A 20,952-nucleotide genomic window follows, 5' to 3' on the forward strand; every position below is an offset into this window, starting at 1 on the left:
TTGAGATAATCTGAAATTCAAAGCCTGGTGTTATGTTTGCCCAATCCAAACAAATATTGGGAGTGGATTTGGATGTTATTCAGGTCCGTGTGTTGTCTAATTCCAGAACTTCCCTTTAAAATGACTTTTAAGCCTCTATAAACTCCCAGCAAAATGATTCACTTTGTTGCTTCAGAAAGTTCATAAAAACATTGTAAAAGTAATCCACATGAATAAGCAGTTTAATCCATGTCTTCTGAAGAGACACAGCATTCATTTATATGATAAACAGATTTAAATTAGGCTTTTATTCACATATAACAATTGATCAACGCAGATGCATAGCACATTTAATAGGGATTTATATGGATTTCTTTTGCAATCTCTTTCTGGACTGCATTTCCCAAAAGCATCGTATAAGACAAAAGTAAATTGTAGATCCATTGCCACCAATGGTCTCTATCAACTTCTCACAATGCTTTTGAGAAACGCGGGCCCTGCACTTTTTGTGTTGAAGTTTTGGCTGACTGGACTTTCAAAGACAGGACAAAAATCTCTCATGTTTCATTAAAAATATCTTCATTTATGTTTTAAAGAAGGAAAAAAGTCTTATTAGTTTGAAATAACACAAGGATTTGAACTAAGCCTTTATGTTAACTCAATTTATTACGAATAGTTACTTGCTGATTGATTAAAACTCTAGATGTATCAATCTTTAGGAAGGCCTGTATACATTTAACAGACCTGTTCAGATAGGTTTCTTTGCATTTATGTAAGTCAAGGTCTTGCCCTAAAGGGGTCATCGGATGCCCATTTTCCACAAGTTGATATGATTCTTTAGGGTCTTAATGAAAAGTCTGTAACATCGTTTGGTTACAATTTCTCAATGGTAGTGTAAAAAACACCCTTTTTACCCTGTCAAAACCAACGCTTTTCAGAGCGTGCCATTTTGTAGCTTTTTCCTTTAAATGTTAATGAGCTCTGCTGACCCCGCCCCTCTCTTCCGAGCTGCTCTCTGAGGGACTGTTTACTTTAGCCGCATTCATCGTGAAACTTGCTAATTAGCTTATTATTAGGAAAGGTGATTTGCAAAGATTCATTAAAAAAACCTTATACTGGATCACGAATGATTCACGTGAAGATAGACGCATTTAGGTTGATCGGGGGAGCATTCCCTCCAGGAACAAATGTAATCCACTGCGTCTTCAGCAGCTCAGATGTCGGGAGTAAATGATAAATAATAATGTTCATTATTACATTCAACAACGGAACAGCTCAATCGCATAGGAGTCATTCTTGTCTACATCTGCTCCAGCGGTGAAACAATGGCGGACTGATGACAGCTCACTCAGGGCGGGTCTAAGGTAAGACGCCAGTCCAGTCTGTGCTGAAACGCTACTGTCAATCAAACTATCGTGGGAGGGGCCTGTCTGTGTGATGTCACACAGACAGGCATCTGAGATCGGTTCGATTTGAGAAAGGGCTAAAGATTTTAGTAGATTAAAAAAAAAACACTGACTGTATTTTTATCATTAAAGGGTGGTTGTGTACACACTGCCAACACGCATTTCAGTTCAAACAACTTGTAAAAGTTAATGTAGCAACCTATGACCCCTTTAAACATTTTTACAAACTTCTTGTTCTTCTATTGCATGAATCTGGCCTCTAGGCCTTAGATATGACTTGGGACTCTGGGGTTTTCTTCCCTCATTTTATTGTCTTTGAGGTGAAAATCACAAGTCCAATCATGAAGAAAGTAAAAACCAATATTTCCTCAACAAACTGGGATTTAATGCAGACATGCATTTAGTGTATGCATTAATGCATTTGTTCCATTCCCTAACCTTAAGTATGAGCAATAGCAATAGTTTTGCTTTAAAATAGTTTGGATGTAGTACTTAGCTAGCTTAAGTAGGTACCTGTCTGCTCTTGATAAATGTGCAGCAGCAGAACAGGTGTTGACAAGCCACTTTTTGTAGTGTAGGGGCCCTAGTAAAGGGGGCACTGAAACTGGGTCGTTTCACTAAAAAGTACATGATCATAAGAGAAAAATAGGGCTGCTCTGACCTTCTTATCATAGTGAGAAGACACTGCACCTGATCTATTTAAGTTAAATGGTCAGCACCAGTCCTGCTCTGTACAATATCTGTCCTTCAGTGTTTGTCGGTAAGGCCTCTTGGGGGCCGAAGGAAAAATGTCAGAAACTGCTGGCTGTTTGAAGGATAAAGGGAAAGATTTATCAGTAGCTTATCTTGTCTCAAATCTTGGATACCGTCTTAACATTAGCGCTCTGCAAAACCAGTTTGTACAGCAAGCCAGGAAACTACATATGAAGGGAAAGGTTGTAAGTCATTTTTTAAAATCTTTAATAGAATTGGGGAGGTAACCAGTAAATCAGTTGGTGCAAACTTCTTGTACATGTTGTTATTTACTCATTTTGTTCAGACCTTTATTTTCTTTCTTCTGTAAAAAACAAAAGCAGATATTAGAACACAGTGTCAAAAAACAAAGCAGCTTGCTCTCTTTCACACAACAAAAGTGGATGGTGATTTATACTGTCAAGCTTCAAAAATCTCCATAAAACTGTGTCCTAACCATGCGTGATGCAACACAATTCCAGGTGCAGTTTTTCTGTCTACACTTAGTGCTTTTCCTTGTGGAACTTGAGAGATTTATCATATAATGTTTCTAAACGTCCACAATGAATTTCATCTTGTCCATGTTTAATGTCTAATACACACATTCTTGTATGCTATAAGAAAGGAGCAAGACAAAGCATAAACAAAGCAGCCATTTCAGTTAGTACAGTTAGTTCAGTTAGTACACAAACATTCATTCATCCATACCAAAAGACCGTTAGTGCTGTTTTTTTTAAAGTCAACTTTAAAATCACTGTGAAATCAAAATGGACTTTTTATTTTTCACTGTAATGTTGCAGTGATTTTAACATGCACATCATAATTTTTTAAAAGCTCAAATCATCATGATCTGTAATCATGTAATATGATGTGGCAGTATGGCAATATTGGTGTCTTTCTACATACTTAAAAGTGTGGACTTTTCCATTACCAGCAAAGTACATTATTTTACATTATTTATGTAGTAGAAGTCTGACAAGACTTGAAACATGTCAAACCAGTGGTGTTTCTTTTACTTTTAGGCCTTTGTTTGGATTCTCCCTTTTTCATTTGTACTGTTTGGCTATGTCAGAGCAATGATGGAAACAGGAAATTATAGGCCTTATGATGACTGACATGAAGTCAGAGCAACCATATTTTCCTTTAGTGTAGTTTAACTGTTATGTTACAGCTTTAATTTCACCTTTATATAGCTCTTGGACAGTGATTTGTATTATGAAGAAGGTCCAAAATGAGCTTTTTAAGGATCCTTTAATGTTTAAAATTGATTGTTGCAAAATGGTTCATTGCTGTTTATGCATCAGTAAATCAAGCCAGTGACTAAATCGTCTGTTGACTTCTCATTGTTCCTCTTAGTAGCATGGAAACCATCTGTTATTATTGTAATGATTAAATTATATAAAGAAAGTGAGTATAGAACATTCCTTTATAGTTGCTAGAGTTGTCAATCACTTTAGTTCAGTGCATACTCAGTGAGTTCTGTGATCAGCTATACAATGCTCAGCACTGTAACCTTTTTTGCAGTGTGAGTATATCTAAATATAATATCATTTAATGTTAGTTAATTTCAGCACCTGTAATAGTTTTCAAATCAGGAGAAGATATGTTCCTTTAAATGGAGTGTTTAAATCATAGTCCTGAAATTAGGGTAAAAATGGCGTTCTATTTCTAAATTACAACAGTTTTTGATGTAAAACTCCTTATAAATGCCCATGAAATATTATAAAAAATGCAATTTGCGACCCCTTTAAAAAACATAAACAAATATAATGGACTGAATTAGGATAGAATTCATAACACTCTGAATGTGCGTGATTGTGTATTTGTTTCTATAGGGGTTAATAATATCAGTGAAATCCAGCTGTGTGCTGTGTGTTTGTTCATCTGGCAGACAATGTGCCTGGTGAGACGCCTTCTACTGGGCTCCTTGTGTCCTCCTCCTGTCTGCTGCTGCCCTCAGGCCACACTTTGCTCAGTCTAGCAGTTTGTCCTGAAGTAGACATTTCTAAAGGGGAAATGGTGTGTGAATAATCCTCGTTACTGATATATCCAGCCTTAAAACATCTCCTCACATAGGAGAAGCCCATACAAAACTCACACATGCCTTAACTGGCTATAAGAAAAAAGTGACAAATTGACAGTGAACTTTCATTGTGGGCGGGGCTATCCAGCATTATACGATTTTTACAGACCATGATCACTTTCTCTGCTTATTGTTAGAGTTACAATGCAGCATCAAATGTCTGTACCTTTTTTGTTTCCTGTCAGAAACTAGCTAGCATAACTTAGGTGAAGGTGGGAGCTAATTATAACTTCAGGGAGGGCGGTTTACTGCATCTGTTTTTAGTGGGTACAAGAAATAGTGCAGTGTGTTAAAGGTGCGGTATACTCATTAAAGTCAATATGAGCACAATAATGTCATGTTTTGGTTTTGGATCTGAGTCACTCTTCCTGTACCGCCCATGTTGGGGTCTTTGTCCCAGGAACGGGCGCCATAGGGAGGACAGGAAAAAGACCATTGCCATGGAGACATTGACGGAGTGGCGGCTTACATGCCAGGCCTCCACCTTTCTGTACTCTCTTACTGACTGAGTCTCTCTTGTTCATTATTTTTAGTAGTAGCTCTTGATTGTACATTTCAATTGATTGGAAGCTTCATTTTAGTGTGCTGAAGTGCTGAGTTGTATAGGATAGATTAAATCAAGATATGCAGAGATCTATGAATTTTTAAATAGGTTTGAGTCAGCATTGCATTGAAATTGCACCTGGGCTGCAGAACATTCAGCCTGGGCTCTCTTGCAGAAATATTGCATTCTTCTGACATGCAATAACAATAGCCAGAGAAACCAGGACACATGCTTGTAGATGTCAGCACCTGTCAGCATCTAGCATTACACATGCATTTTTGTATTATAGCATGGGATGCTGGGTAAATGAAACACAACTGCAGCTTCCATTCGGAAAGACTTTAGATGCTGTGAGAATGGTCTGCCTCAAACCCAAGGTCTTTTTTGATTACAGAAAAGACGTGACGTGGGCTTGAACCCGAGCCAAGGTTTGAATGGTTGTCAGTCCCCGCTGAACATGTGCCGAGGTCAGCAGCCAGACACACTGGAGTGCCGCTCACCCCAGATCATATGTCTGTATGCAGGACTGCCATTGGCTAATGGCTCCAACTGCAGTGTGATGTCTATCTGGCAGGGGTCAAATATAGCTGGATGCAGCTTTATTGTTGTGTATGCATCCATAGGTCCCTGAGGACACTCTAGAGTGTCTGTGGAGATGTAGCCTATAAAACATGAAATTTAAATGCACTTTTATGACATGACATTCACTAATTTTCACTTCATAATTAATGATCTTTAAAGCATTATATAATGTAGCCTTGTATATCAGTGTTGTTTATCATACAGTGTTACTGTGAAAATCAGGCTGGTTGTGGAAGAGGGTCCCTGGTTTGAAAACCCTCACAATACAGGAATGCAAGAAATTGTTGTTAAGCTGTATTTTGTTTGATGCTTATTGTCCGGATGCAGGAAAATCTGTTTGATTAGGGTTGGAGCCAAATTCTGCAGGAAAGTGGACCTCGAGGACCAGAGTTGAAAACCCCTGGTATAAGAATTAATAGGAAACACTGCAGCATTAATGTATGGGAATTACACGCATGATAGAATTACTAATTCTCTTTTCCCTTTGTGAAGTATGTGAATCAGTTTGATTTAGATACTGGCATGTTGATTTGATCTTGATTTGATGAATGTAGACATGTTCCTGTGATATTTAAATTAGTTTTTTTGTGTACAATTTTGCATGGAAATTTTCTATTTCTGGGTCAATAAAAAATGTAAAGGGAATTGAAAGTGATAAAACATTGCAATGTCTGTAGATTTGATTAGAAACACTGATGTATATGAAAGTTATAGTGTGAATCGACTTCCTTAGTGAACTCATGATGTTCATTTTCCCCATATAAGGTCAGACCATGATTTGTAGCTCTGTGATATGACTCATTCACTCCAGAAATTATCATTGCAAAGACTGTTCAGACCACCCACTATGTTCCTGATTCATCTCCCTCTTGTGTAACTTGAATGAATTTGGCTGCTCGAGTGTCGGGCCGTCAGGATCGCTGACTATCCATGATGACCACTATCACTAGCCGATCTAGATGCACTGTACTTACTGTTTACTCACAATCCTCATTTCTGATTCAGAGCCTGATCGATAGTAATGATGCATTACCCTGCATCTCTTTGTGCACCCCGGGCGGACTTTTACTGGCATGATGAATAGACAGATTAAAGTTTCAGTATTGATATTTTGCTGGTAATCCCTTGTGATCTAATTGTGTTTTATAGGATAACATTATTATTTTAGTGGACAATGGATGAAAAATTATACTACAGTAGTCACGTACACATGTTACGTTGCATAGTCTCCTAATCAGTAGTGATCAAGCCACAAGCCAGACATTTGATCTCCTTCATTTTCTAACCAACTATGACCATGACAAAGCGTGCCACGACAAGACATTTTGGTGGTCTCTTGGTTTCTTTTTCTGTTGTGTTGATTGAAATCTCAGTGGTTCAAAAAGTGCATTGAATGTTAAATATTGAAATATTATAACTTTATTATAATATTATAAATATAATATTTTTGTTCTTGGTTTAGGACACAATGTTTGAACCAAATGTCCAATGTTGGGGAGTGTTACAATTAAAAGTAACATGTTACATCATTGTGTTACTCCTAAGAAATGACTTTATAGAAGCTTTTATTAAAAAAAAATTTTCTCACAAAGAATGTATCTTCCATAATGATACCACTATGCAATTAAAAACAAAATCTAAAAAGAAAAATATGCTAACTACTATGAAAAAATTTACTTTTGTGTTCTGATACAAATGTTTTACTTTACTCGCAACTTTGAAACGGTAATCCTATTTTGGAACACGCATTACCCCCAAAACTGGTCACGACAGTCTTAGCGACTCTTCTTTTCCTAATAAAGGTTTTTTTATTTTATTTATTTATTTTTTTTAAACAATGTTGATAGCATTGTGTCCAAATGTTGACACAAACTGAAGGACATGCTGTTTCTCTGCCGTTTTTGGCTAATATATTTGCATGTTTCCTGCTCCAGCTCACTCTGAATCTTTTCAGGCTGATACAAGCTTGAACTGAGTTTTGTGAGGTCAGCCAGTCTTGATTTGTTGAAGTGCTTGTGTCTCTTTTGCTTGCAGTTCTAACATAAATATTCCAGTGTTGGCTCCCTGACTGTGACAAAACTGCTTAAATGTGTTTCATTTTGGCTTCATTTACCCTACACAATGTTGTCAGTGACAGAATCAACCTGCTTGTTATATAACGCATGGAAATTCCCCGTCTTCTTGCCTGAGGATATTCCTTGGTGAAAAGCAGTTTTGCTGTGGTTTTAATCCTGGAGTGGAGGAGAGAACAGCAGGGGCAGGTATATCCTCCCAGATGCTTCTCATAGTGGTTTGTAACAGTCTGAGAAGGCCTGTGATGCATTTGCTTTACAGATCCTGAGGCTCGGTCTGTGCTGGGATGGGGAGTCGCAGTGAGGAGTGATGTAATCTCTCCTATCCGTCTGCGGAATAGGAGACTGTGACTCCCCAGCAGGCTGCTGAATGACTAGAGACAGACTCTGGAATCCTCTCAACCCTCTTTACCATCTACTTCTCTTCCTCCCTTTCTCTCAGTCCTGGAAAGTGTCCAAATTCACATTCTGCCTATCCTAAATAGAATGCAAGATATTTTGGTGATCTCTTGGTTTCTTTTTCTGTTGCGTTGATTGAAATCTCAGTGGTTCAAAAAGTGCATTGAATGTTAAATATTGAAATATTATAACTTTATTATAATATTATAAATATTATATTTTTGTTCTTGGTTTAGGACACAATGTTTGAACCAAATGTCCAATGTTGGGGAGTGTTACAATTAAAAGTAACATGTTACATCATTGTGTTACTCCTAAGAAATGACTTTATAGAAGCTTTTATTAAAAAAAAATTTTCTCACAAAGAATGTATCTTCCATAATGATACCACTATGCAATTAAAAACAAAATCTAAAAAGAAAAATATGCTAACTACTATGAAAAAATTTACTTTTGTGTTCTGATACAAATGTTTTACTTTACTCGCAACTTTGAAACGGTAATCCTATTTTGGAACACGCATTACCCCCAAAACTGGTCACGACAGTCTTAGCGACTCTTCTTTTCCTAATAAAGGTTTTTTTATTTTATTTATTTATTTTTTTTAAACAATGTTGATAGCATTGTGTCCAAATGTTGACACAAACTGAAGGACATGCTGTTTCTCTGCCGTTTTTGGCTAATATATTTGCATGTTTCCTGCTCCAGCTCACTCTGAATCTTTTCAGGCTGATACAAGCTTCAACTGAGTTTTGTGAGGTCAGCCAGTCTTGATTTGTTGAAGTGCTTGTGTCTCTTTTGCTTGCAGTTCTAACATAAATATTCCAGTGTTGGCTCCCTGACTGTGACAAAACTGCTTAAATGTGTTTCATTTTGGCTTCATTTACCCTACACAATGTTGTCAGTGACAGAATCAACCTGCTTGTTATATAACGCATGGAAATTCCCCGTCTTCTTGCCTGAGGATATTCCTTGGTGAAAAGCAGTTTTGCTGTGGTTTTAATCCTGGAGTGGAGGAGAGAACAGCAGGGGCAGGTATATCCTCCCAGATGCTTCTCATAGTGGTTTGTAACAGTCTGAGAAGGCCTGTGATGCATTTGCTTTACAGATCCTGAGGCTCGGTCTGTGCTGGGATGGGGAGTCGCAGTGAGGAGTGATGTCATCTCTCCTATCCGTCTGCGGAATAGGAGACTGTGACTCCCCAGCAGGCTGCTGAATGACTAGAGACAGACTCTGGAATCCTCTCAACCCTCTTTACCATCTACTTCTCTTCCTCCCTTTCTCTCAGTCCTGGAAAGTGTCCAAATTCACATTCTGCCTATCCTAAATAGAATTAGTCTGTCTTAGTATTGTTGTAGGTATATATTAATAATGAGAGAGATACTTTTTGCCCAACAATCCCGTTGTTTCCTATAAAAAATGAGTTTTTGTGAAAAATATGTATTTTTTAAATAGCAGGAATTACAAGGCTTAACCTGTCACAGCTGTTTTTATTATTTAATATTTTTATGTAAATGCATCTATCTCTCTATCTCTCTATCTCTCTCTCTCTCACTCTCTCTCTCTCTCTCTCTCTCTCTCTCACACGCACACACACACACACACACACGACGCGCAAAACTCCGCATTTGAACAGTCGTAATACAGAGTAACAATCATTTTGTTTCCTGTGTACATTTGTGAGAGCACTTTGTGAAGAGCGTCAAAGGTTTCTATTTGCAACATGTTTTTGAAGCGTTAAGGTTTGTACTCAATTACGTACATATCTTTTTAGCACCAAACGCAATGACCAATCAGAAGTGTGTAGTTAGCCAGTGGTGCATCTACTTTAGGGTGCTCCGATCAGGATTTTTGAGGCCGATCACCAGGACCGGATTTACCTCTTTTCGTGACATAGGCAAAACAAATTTTTGGGCCCCCCTTCCCTATTAATATAATAGGCGTAATGTTACCACCCCAGCAAACAAAAATATTTCTTAATCAGTGGAAACCATTACAGTGTTTTTTATCGCAATAAGCGCTTGCGTTCAGTCAATAAAAATCTAATCGAATGTAGTGCTTAATTTGTTTGAGAACTGAGAAAGATCATTCCATCTATGCGTGTGGCGTCGTGGCCACATAACCACTTCGGGAGTGCATTATTTCTCAGCCTCGAGTCACAATTACACATCAAGACATTGTTCAAAAGATTTGTTTCAAGACATCTGACATGTTTCCGTCCTGAAATCTCATGTGTTGAACTAGCTAATTTTTTACGTACCTCATCCCAAACGTTCCATTGCAAATTCCAAAAACGTCATTTTAGAGCTAACAACAGAGGCTTGAGTCATTTAGTTGCAGGCTAACCAAGTTATTAATGCAGTTATTAGAGAGATGGAGCGAAAGAGAGAGAGAGAGATTAAGTGCATGTGAATACCTGCGTCTGTGCGTCTCTCAGCAGCAGCGTCTAGTAATAGCGAATCTTTAAGTTGAACTGCTTCAAGAACCTCGCTACTGAGAAATGTCATGTAGCTTTTCAGCTGCGAAACTATTTTATTGATAAATTTGCGGGGCAGCCGCAACTCTGACAACAAGTTTCTCTCCGCATGTGTGCGCGAGTGCATGTCTGTACTGTGTGTGCATCTGTGAGAGAGAACAGGAGAAAGAAAGCGTGATTTCTGTATGTAAAAAGGGTGGAAGACATGGAAATAGTTTGTCATTTTTACCTTATTGTTTGTTATTTATTTGCTCAATGTCTTCTGGGGTTTTGGTTCTTTTACTGTTGTAGATAGCCCATATTAGGCTTAGGCTATAACAAATTTTACAAAAACGTGAGAGATGGAGCGAGAGAGAGAGATTAAGTGTGTGTGAATACCTACGTCTGTGCGTCTCTCAGCAGCATTCAGCAGCAGCGTCTACTAATGGCGAATCTTTAAGTTGAACTGCTTCAAGAACTTTTCAACAGCCACGGATCAGTAGCGGACTCCTGTGTGAAACATGCTTTTTGGCATGTTCATATTTACTGCAAACAATGCGCTGTTACTTTAATTCAACGCTTGCAGCAGAAACGATCTGTGCACATCAGCTGACGCACTGTTCCTGAAACGCACTACCGGACTGCAACCGTGTGCAGTGAACGCTTTAATTCGTTAACATGAGCGCGGAAAAAATATGCACTGCATGCGCACTGCAAATGGAGTAATGTGAACCTGGCGTTATGTGTGTGCGCTGCGAGTGTGCATGAGCGCTCAGTCTCCAGGAGAGCGCACATGTGCTGAACGGTTAAACACTTGCAAGAATTAAAAAGTAATGCAATTTATAAACTTTAGTGACGATGTGACACTGCCTTGATTGTGCATGTGACAATTCCTGTGTCAACTGTGCAGCGTGCAGCTCGCTTATAGTGCAGACGCGATGTGTTGTGATTTGAAGCCATTTGCGTATTTTGAGAGAGAAAGAAGGCTGTTTATGAAATTACGTCTCACACAAGGTTTTCAAATTACTTTATAAGTTATTTAATGAAGAAATATGAAGGTGAGGACCTCACCTTCAGCATTATAATTATTTCACCCGCACCGGACAGAGACTGAGACGGTGCCGCTGCATGTCGTGCCAAACCTCTTACAGCAGCGTCATCCGCTTGAGATCGTTTTTTTGCAATCTGCCTTTTTAGAGACTGCCGATCAAACATCCCAACGTGATTATCGGCCGATAGTGATCGGTAGCCGATCAATCGGAGCACCCCTAATCTACTCATTACTGTTTGTTTATTGTGAGATCATTAGCCGGGTTTCCATCCAAAGTTGCGAATTTAACTTGTGCACAAAACTAAATAAATGTGGTCATTGCTTTCGGAGGTGGATGCTGCTGTTTGGGAACGCAGTCGTGTAACAGTTCTGGGAGGCAATTAGCCTATACAGAAATACGTTGATGACAGACTTTACTCGGACATTTCAAAATGACCATAACATTTCAGATGCTGAGGAACAAGATTGGTCCACTGGTTAGGTTTTGCCGTCCCATAGCACATTCACATGACTTTTTTGATGCGCATGGAGGAATTTACTCTACAAATGCGTTTCCATTTCCTTTTATTTGCTTTAACCCTTTTTAGTCAAAAACCACCTGAAGCGAGTGTAAAAACATTTTTGCGAATTATTATTATTATTATTAATAGTAATAATAATAATTTTTTCCCCAGAGTTTCCATCACTCGTTTCTGATGCGATACTTCAAAATTTGCATAAAAACAGGGTGATGGAAACATAGCTATTGACTGAACTCTACATGTTTGCTAATCTTTTCATTATAACCAACAAAATGTGAAAACAGTGTAAATATAAAGCTCTGTTCGCACGGGATTAGTATTATCTGGAGACCTCGTGTGATTTAGAAATCCCCCCGCCCCCACATCTGAATTTCATGTGGCATATTTGCACGGGATAAGCGAAGCCTGTGATTTTACTAGAATTTACTGACTTATCTCCCGGATATGATGACAAGGCTTTGCGTAACATTATATATCATAAACAGAAGAATGTTACTTACCACATGCTGCTGTCACCCATCTTCATATAATCATTATTTTTTTCACTCTTCTGATGGTTTTCAGCTTTCTCTTTTTGCAAATTGAACTTGTATGGTGTATAGCAACATGACCCAGGACCCAAAATACTACCAAAACACTCCTACAGAGCTTCTCTTCTTTGCAAAAGATGGATACAAAGGCGCACAGGAAACAAAAACCTTGTTATATGACCCCGCCAAATCACAGAGACGCCGATTTGCACTGGACTAATATTATCACATAACCTCTGTGTTTGACAAAATATGGTAGGTAATTTGCGGGGGAATTTTTACATTACAAATTACAGACATGGCCGATTCGCACGGGACTATCACAGACCTACGTCCTCCGCAAATATTACAAAGGACTAGAGGTCACCAGGTAAAACTACTCCCATGCGAAATGGCTTCATTGATTATGCCAGGAGTTTTTGTGGGAGTTTCACAACTCCCATACTCAGTATACACGTTCTCATCACTAGTGAAGTACATACTTGTAGTTTAGAATATTGTGAATGGTGAAGTAGTCCTTTCTCTTTGAAGAGATTTCAGGAAATGACAGTCCTCTGATCAGCAGCCTTATCCTCATGTGTCCAGCGAGAGAGAGGGAAAGTAAAGGACAGGGAGGGACGAGCAGACAGGAAACAGAAGAGCGGAGGCATGCAGACGTACTGCTGTGATGCAGCAGTGAGGGGAAACGGGAGGGAATCTCTCTTTTTAAACAGCCTGTGTGTTGCTGGCTCTCTATGAAGAGTGGCTCTTGTAGATAAGGTCTCTAGAGTGAAATGTCACAAGCCAACACAGGAAATTGTGTCAGAGTGGGAGAGAGTGAGAGGAGGGATTGTCTGTCTGTGCTTTGAACACTCAGTTTACTGTCATCCTCTCCAAAAGCTTTGACACCCATCCACATGGAGTAGCTTTACAGTCCCAGCCGCAGCAATAGGCTGGGCAGTTAAAGATAGCCTAGCCCTTCCAAAAAATGAACTGTTTGTTGTCATTTACTTTGTGTAAATTTTCTAGCATAGTGTGTGGATCACCAGGACAGAATAGCACCATGAATGCATTCTAAAAGTCCAGACAACTTGCGTGCTTGTGAAGCATTGTGATATAGCTTTGTGTGAGAAATATACCAAAATAAAATTATTCACTAAAGATCTTCCCTTTAGCTCTAGGTCTCATATTACACTTCTGCATGTGATGCACTGACTAAACTAAAATGCTGTATGCTGTTTATCATGTATCCAAAATATGAATTTAAAAACAACAGAAAAACGTTATGTAATGCAGGACTTTTAATTATAAACAAGCCTGAAATACAGGGAGACTCTTATTTTTAGTGCATTACTAAATAATCATCATAAAGTAAACCTTGTCATAATTCATCAACGGTCTATCATAAGCAATCGTTTGGCATAAATGTTCTTTATTTATTTATTGTGAACCGATCTAAAACTGAAAACCTGTAGAACGTGCAACAGTGCCACATTTTGACTTTGAAACTTGCAGCGCTTTAATAATCACATTAGGCATTGATCACAATTACTGCTTTTCCATTCCCAAATTAAAACCTATTGAAATGATGATTAAGATGTTTGTTATACAATTTAAGATATTTCAGACTTTTTAAATACCTGCAGGGAGTTTTATTCACACACATGCTCCTACATACACTTTATAGTTCGCACACATCTATTTTTAGTTTTATTAGAAACAGTTAATTAAAAAATTACTTGAAGTGAGTGATAGATGATGGCAAATCTAAATCTAAAACCTGAAATGAGCATGCACAATGAAATATTAAAGGGGTCATATGATGCGATTTCAAGTTTTCCTTTCTCTTTGGAGTGTTACAAGCTGATTGTGCATCGATAAGATCTCTGAAGTTGCAAAGACTAAAGTCTCAAACCCAAAGAGATATTCTTTATCAAAGTTAAGACTCTGCCACGCCCCCCTAAAACGGCTCGTTCTAACTCGAGTGCGTCAGATTTCACTCCCTTGGTGACGTAGCAAAGGGATCTCATTATAATATTACATTAATGATATTTTAATAAAAGATTACTTAATCTGTAAGTTTACACCCACAGCGCCGTCATTTGATTTCGCAAGCGACAACGGTATACCAGTTCTAATGCCATGGTGAAGGTTTGAGCAAAACATGCTAACTGTTCTGTCTTTGGCTGCACAGACGAGCACAGAACACTATTTAGATTCCCAGCCTCAGAGGAGATAAGCAGTGGATTTATTGATTTATTTAATGTATTATATTGCTGCTGCCACACAGATCTAAAATAAACATGCAATTTATTTTCCAGCTGTTTACCTTCACAGACATAACCGACTGTTTTTGTAACTCATGTGCGTTTTTAACGTGAACTTGTGTGTGAATGAGAACTTAGTTTAGTACTCACATGCTGTGACAGCCGCTTTCTGTTCGTGTGCACTCAGAAAACCGTTTATATGAAGTTTAAACTAATATGGTTTAAAACGTACTATTTCAATGCAATAAACATGATAATCGGGAACCAAAACAGATGTTTTTGAGCAGGTCTGAGCTGTAATGGCGCAGCTCTATTCTGGAAAATGGGGCGGGGAACAGCAGCTCATTTGCATTTAAAGAGACAGGCCCGAAAAACAGCGTGTTTCTGCTTCCACTCAAAATAGCGTTTTCAAAATGATATTATAAATTATCTGTGGAGTATTTTGAGCTGAAACTTCACAGACACATTCTGGGGACACCAGAGACTTATATTACATATTGTAAAAAGGGGCATAATATATATCCTTTAAATGCCTACCAATTATTCATTAATTTTGGCCAATTACTGATATGGTACTGGTTTATACTGTGCATCCTTAGTTTTATATTAACTTTAAAAAGTCCAACCAAAATATCCTCGTGGTTAGTGTGCCGACATACAGCGCAACTGCACTCCTGTCTCGTTGTGCTTTGCCGAACACGTTCCCATCTCTCTCTACCCAATGATTTCCTGTTTGCCCACTACTGTCCTGTCTGAATAAAGCTATAAAAACCCATAAATATAACTCAAAGTTCAACCAAAAATGAAAGTTCTGATATCTTTTTCCCACCAGATCTTTTAGACTCCATTGCATTTCAGAAAAAAATCAGCTAAAACATTCTTCAAAATATCATATTATGTAAACGTTTTGTAATCAAATCCAGTCAAATGTCTAACCTTAAAAAAAAACACCTTTACCTTGCATAGGAATTTTATGTGATGGTTGGATCATTATCCGTTGCTCCATCTGTGGAAAATAAAGGCTTATCTGCTGGACTACTTTCAGGACACCAGCAGCTCTGGGCAAGATCCTGAGTTCTGCTTAACTGCTTTTCATATAGAGAGCTCTTGGAATTCACAACAAACCCCCCCCAAAATCTTTATTGTCATAAACAAACCTTGCGTATCATCTTCACAATCTGAAACAGGCTTTTGAGATAAACATCCAACTAGTTTTTTTCCCCCTTCGGCCCATATTGAGATTTTACCTCTGATGTGAAAGGTTACATTTTTCTGGTCCAAAAATAAAAAGTGTTATGCGTAGTATGTGGAAATGGATCTTGTTTTTCACTTTCAGCTCAGGAAATCTCTAGTTCCCCTTAATTAATGATCATTTGCCTGGAGGCCTGTGGAAATATTGTATCTGTAGCTTATGAACACAAGTAAGGCCCTGTAGGCAGGTTACAGTGTTACACACACGGCTCTGTTCTTTGTTTCACTCGAATGCTTATCAGTACAGCTGCCCTGCTTTCTCATCTGGGTTAATTGAGCTTGATTATAGCAACATATACTTGCGTTGGTTACTTTGTGAAATGCATAATACATTTCAGCTGCATTTGTTATTATTGACTGTCAATATCTAGTAAAGCAGATATGAGATAATGGAGTAGCTGATAATTTAGTGGTTAATGAAGACAGACTGTTTTTCATCCCAATATTTTAAGCAGATAATATCAATGTTTATTTTTTTGCGATTCAAATTTTGTAGTCTTTTTGCATTTCTGGTTCTTTATATACTTTTAAAATGTTATTTTATAGATGGCAAGCTGAGTTTGGTTGATTGAAAGAATGACTTCTGAAAGATCATGTAATATTGAAAACTGTGGAAAACTCAGAAGCTTTGCCATCTCAGGAATAAATTGCATTTTAAAAGTATATTTTAGAAACGGAAGCAGTTATTTTATAGTTTGTGGTTTTGTAGTTTGTAATGATTTTTCACAGTACTGTTTCTACTGTATTTTTGATCAAATGAATGCAGCCTTGGTGAGAATGAAGCTTATTGTTAAGCAATGTTATGAATTTCGTAATAATTGTAATTAGCTTTTTAATTTGAACATTAGGTTTTAGACTATTTTTATTATTCCCTTCATATATCACTTGTAAGTTTGATTTATTTCTATGAATAAATCTGATTTTATGTAGGTATATTGATGCATTTAAAATTTCCTTTAAATGCGTATATATATTTTTTTTCTTTCAAGTGAAATACTTGTACTAGCTGTCTATTACGTCTATGGTCATTTGGCTACCGGTGTCCTTAGAAATTGCCCTGACAAGGTCATTGCTGCCTCTTAGGCTAAGTTCACACTACACGACTTTAAACGTTGGCAGATTGGTGTGCTGTTCAGACTACATTACTTGATTGTCTGTCTTTAAGTCGTTGTAGTGTTCACACTCCGTGTGCAACCGGGGGTTAGACAGTACACAAGCTGACAACAACTGTCACCCAATGACTCTACAAACCACGTTTTGTCACGAAATCACACGTGAGAGTTCGAATGGGAATGACGAGAAACAACACATGAAACAGGAGTTGTTTATTTGAAAATGGATGTCGGGAAGAAATTAGCGCTGCAAGTTGTTTGCTCAATGAAAAATTTTGCTCCATTTATTGTGTCCAAACTTTTCTTTAAGCCATGTTGCTGCTGTTGTTTTTCTTCCGGTGACCTCAACCCATGCCTTGCTCTCTCATTGGCTGTAGCTCGTCATGACACCTGACACCACGTGATGTCGAGTCGGCCGACCGGTCCAGATATTTGGCATGCTAGATATTTGTTTGCCGTTGGTGAGGTGTCGGCGACATGTCAGAGAGCCTCTTTGATGCAATGATGTTGTGCAGTTTGCACGTAAAGATTGCCGAGCGCCGATCACCCGCTGATTTTTCCCTGATCACAGCCCGACCTGTCGGCGAGCTCGTTAACTTGCAAATCTGCTTAAATCAGGCTTAAAATCCTGTAGTGTGAACTTAGCATTAGTGTGGCTAGCTGTAGGCGAGATCTTCAGTAGCCCAAGCTCTCATCTCTGAACATGTGTGGCTGTTTGACTGCAGGCCTGGCCTGTAATTACACAGACATTTGTGAGGGGAGTATGTCCATGGGGCGAGTTAGTGCCTGAACCGGTATGCCCTCCCAGGCCTCTTTTACCCCTCTACCCCTGTCATAAATCAAAGGGCCAGCTGCCAGCGGCTCATTATCTGTGTAATTATCTCATCCTACAGTCCTGCTTTATCTCCAAGACAGCCTGGGCCTCACTGCCCTCACCCGGTCCTTTCCCAGACACCAGTCTCGTCCTCTGGTGCAAAGCCTCTGATCCTGTGCCTCTGCATAGCCATGTCTTCGTTACTGATATGTATAATCGTGTTTTTAATTGGGATTTTAATGAGTTTCTGGCATGACCACTGAGCGATAAATCCCTCTAACATGAAAATTCAGTCATGTTCTTGAGTCTTACAAAGTTATATGCATATTTAAGCTGCAATATTATGATCATAAGACCTTCAAAAGGCATTTTAAGAAATATGTTGAACACAAGAGTTATTTATGAAAATGTCCAGGCTGTTCTTTTACATACAGTGAAAGTGGATGGTGACCACAGATCCAAGCATCGTAAAAGTTTGAATAAAGTACTGCAAATTGAGTTTGAATAAAGTACAGCAAGCATGATGTATTTTGTAGGCCAAAACCCGCAAATGAGTTGGCATGAGTTTGCACTTCCGTCTCAGTTGTCCTGAAGTCAGTGCATTTGTTTAATGTGATTTTGCTTAAACTACATTAGTAATACACCATTATGATTTTTTCAAAGCTGTTTCTTGTCTTGCAAAGGTCAGTTGCTTAAAAGTGGCTACATTGGAATACAGAGTAGGGCTGCACGATAAATCGCATGCAATATTTAACACGCATCTTGTCAGAAAACCGGTTTTGTAATCAGCGGTAAATCTCCATCACGTGCGTGCTTTCACATTGAGCAGCATTAACTACACAGAGCCGTTGTTCACTGACGAGCTGCGCAAAACCACGTTCATATTCGCGCGATTTTTTGCGCAGCTCCTCAGTGAGCAACAGCTGAGAGGGGAACAGAGTCACATCACAGGAGAGTGAACTGCCTGTCAGAAATCATAGCACGTCAGCTGTCTTAACCGCGGCTTGTGTACTGCATCATCACTGTGTCTGTCACGTGACTCTGTTGCCCTATAATATCGCATGCGATTTATCGTGCAGCCCTACTACAGAGGGACATTAAACACCTTCAAGCTAAGCAGGAAAACTCATCTACTCACAAGTCTACTTTCACAGCCTCGTTGTGTTTATTATGCTCTTGAAAACTATTCTAACTCAAACTTTCAGGGAAAAGACTGGAAGAGTTGCCAGAAGATTAATTGTGGTGACATTGAAGTAATGCGACCATGGTGTAGTTCGTTTAAAGCCTTAAACATTTTACTTCTGGAGATTGTATTTAGGCTTCAGAAAAAAATATTTTAGCTTCCGGGTTGGCCTACAAAAATATGTCATCGTTGCAGAAGTCTGACATATATAAGTAGGTGATAACATGGACATTGTGGTTGGGGGTATGGTCGAGTGAATGAAACGCATTTGTCTGTGTTTTACTCCGTCTCAAATCGCACTCGCGGAAAGTGCTTGAGAAACAGTGTCTCTTCCGCGGTTTGGTACGCTCTTAACTCGTTTTTTTAGTCTCGAGCAAGACAAACAACATTCACGTTACATGATTTGATTGATTTTTATGTAGAAAAGGCGACAGCACATCGCGTTAAAAGAAATGATCATTCATGTTTTCATAACCGCTGGCCAAATTCAAAAACGAAAATAAAATGAAATCATCTTTGACAGCAAGGGGGCCCCCTGGTGTTTCGGGGACCCTACGCAGCTTGCGTAATTTGCGTATCTAGGGAGTATCGGCTCTGCTTGTAGGTTCAGGCAGGAACACTTGGTCCTCCATGCCTCATTAGTCCCCGTTTCAACTGCATACATACTTCGGTCTCTATGCTCTCTGCTGGTTGGCCAGTGTTGAGATCATATGCTCTTATCGTGTAGACATTCTTGCCTTCATAATCAGGGATAGCTGCTCCAGGAACTGTTACCCTGCAAAAGATCTCAAGCAGTGTTGAGTTTTGAGACAAAGGGCATGTTTGACTAATTGACTCTGGTCATTCCACTTGCAGTGCCATAGATGTGGCAGTGTTGTTTGAATGGAGCTCCTCCTCCAAGTGTCCAGCAAATGAGTCACTGAGCTGGTCATAGAGGATGGATGGTTTGGAGTTTCCTTCGGGTTCACCACACAGTTTCAGAACAGTAGGTCATAACTATGCCCACACATAATTAAAGGGTTACTCCACCTCAAAATTAAAATTCTGTCATTAATTACTCACCCTCATGTCGTTCCAAACCCGTAAAAACCTCCGTTCATCTTCGGAACACAAATTAAAGGGGTCATAGGATGCTACATGCACTTTTACAAGTTGTTTGAACTGAAAAGTGTGTTGACAGTGTGTGTACACAACCACCCTATAATGATAAAAATCCACCCAGTGTTTTTTTAAAAATCTAGATAAATGTTTTCCCCTTTCTCAAATCGAGCCGATCTCAGAAGCCTGTCTCTGTGCAAAAGCACTTTATTTGGCCTTCCGGAAGTAGATGCAATTAGGAATCATTGGTTAAGATTTATTTACAACAGAACAGCACAACCCAGATGTTCGAATTTGTGCAACGCATTTTATGGACGACAGTTTTTTTTAACCTAGAAGAGTACAAGGCTGGCTGTGCACAAAGGCTATTTCTAAAAAATAAATAAAAAAAAAACGGTCAATTCCGACTTTTCTATGACAATCTGGCACTTCTGAATCAGCGACTGTAAGTATGTTTTATTATTAGTTTAAGTATTTGCTATTGACTGTTCAAATGCGGAGTTTTGCGCAGAGTAACGTGTTGTGTGTGTGTGTGCGTGAGAGGGGAACAGAGTCACATCACAGGTGAGTGAACTGTCTGTCAGAAATCATAGCACGTCAGCTGTCTTAACCGCGGCTTGTGTACTGCATCATCAGTGTGTCTGTCACGTGACTCTGTTGCCCTTTTGGGCTTGAACTGATGGTAAAACTAACGACATTATTAACTGTCTTGATATTTACTTTGAAAGCTTGAAGCTCATGTGCACTGGGTCAGCTAGCCAATCAGAGCAGACTGCACTTGTCAAAGGAGGGGGCTTTGTTGAAAACGACGTGTTTGAGAGAGGCGGGGCATAGAGGACCAACAATAATGTACAGTATTTGAAAAATAATGTGTTTTTTGAAAATTAAAGCATG

General features: G+C 38.9%; 1 protein-coding gene across 1 annotated transcript in view; it reads left to right on the forward strand.

Moving 5' to 3' along the window:
- The window catches only part of LOC107561438 (unconventional myosin-IXa-like), a 134,982-nt gene that overhangs the window by 4,590 nt on the left and 109,440 nt on the right, over positions 1-20,952 (forward strand). The window lies entirely within an intron of this gene.

This window comes from Sinocyclocheilus grahami, unplaced genomic scaffold (assembly GCF_001515645.1).
Source record: "Sinocyclocheilus grahami isolate Dianchi unplaced genomic scaffold, SAMN03320097.WGS_v1.1 scaffold772.1, whole genome shotgun sequence".
Taxonomy (NCBI): domain Eukaryota; kingdom Metazoa; phylum Chordata; class Actinopteri; order Cypriniformes; family Cyprinidae; genus Sinocyclocheilus; species Sinocyclocheilus grahami.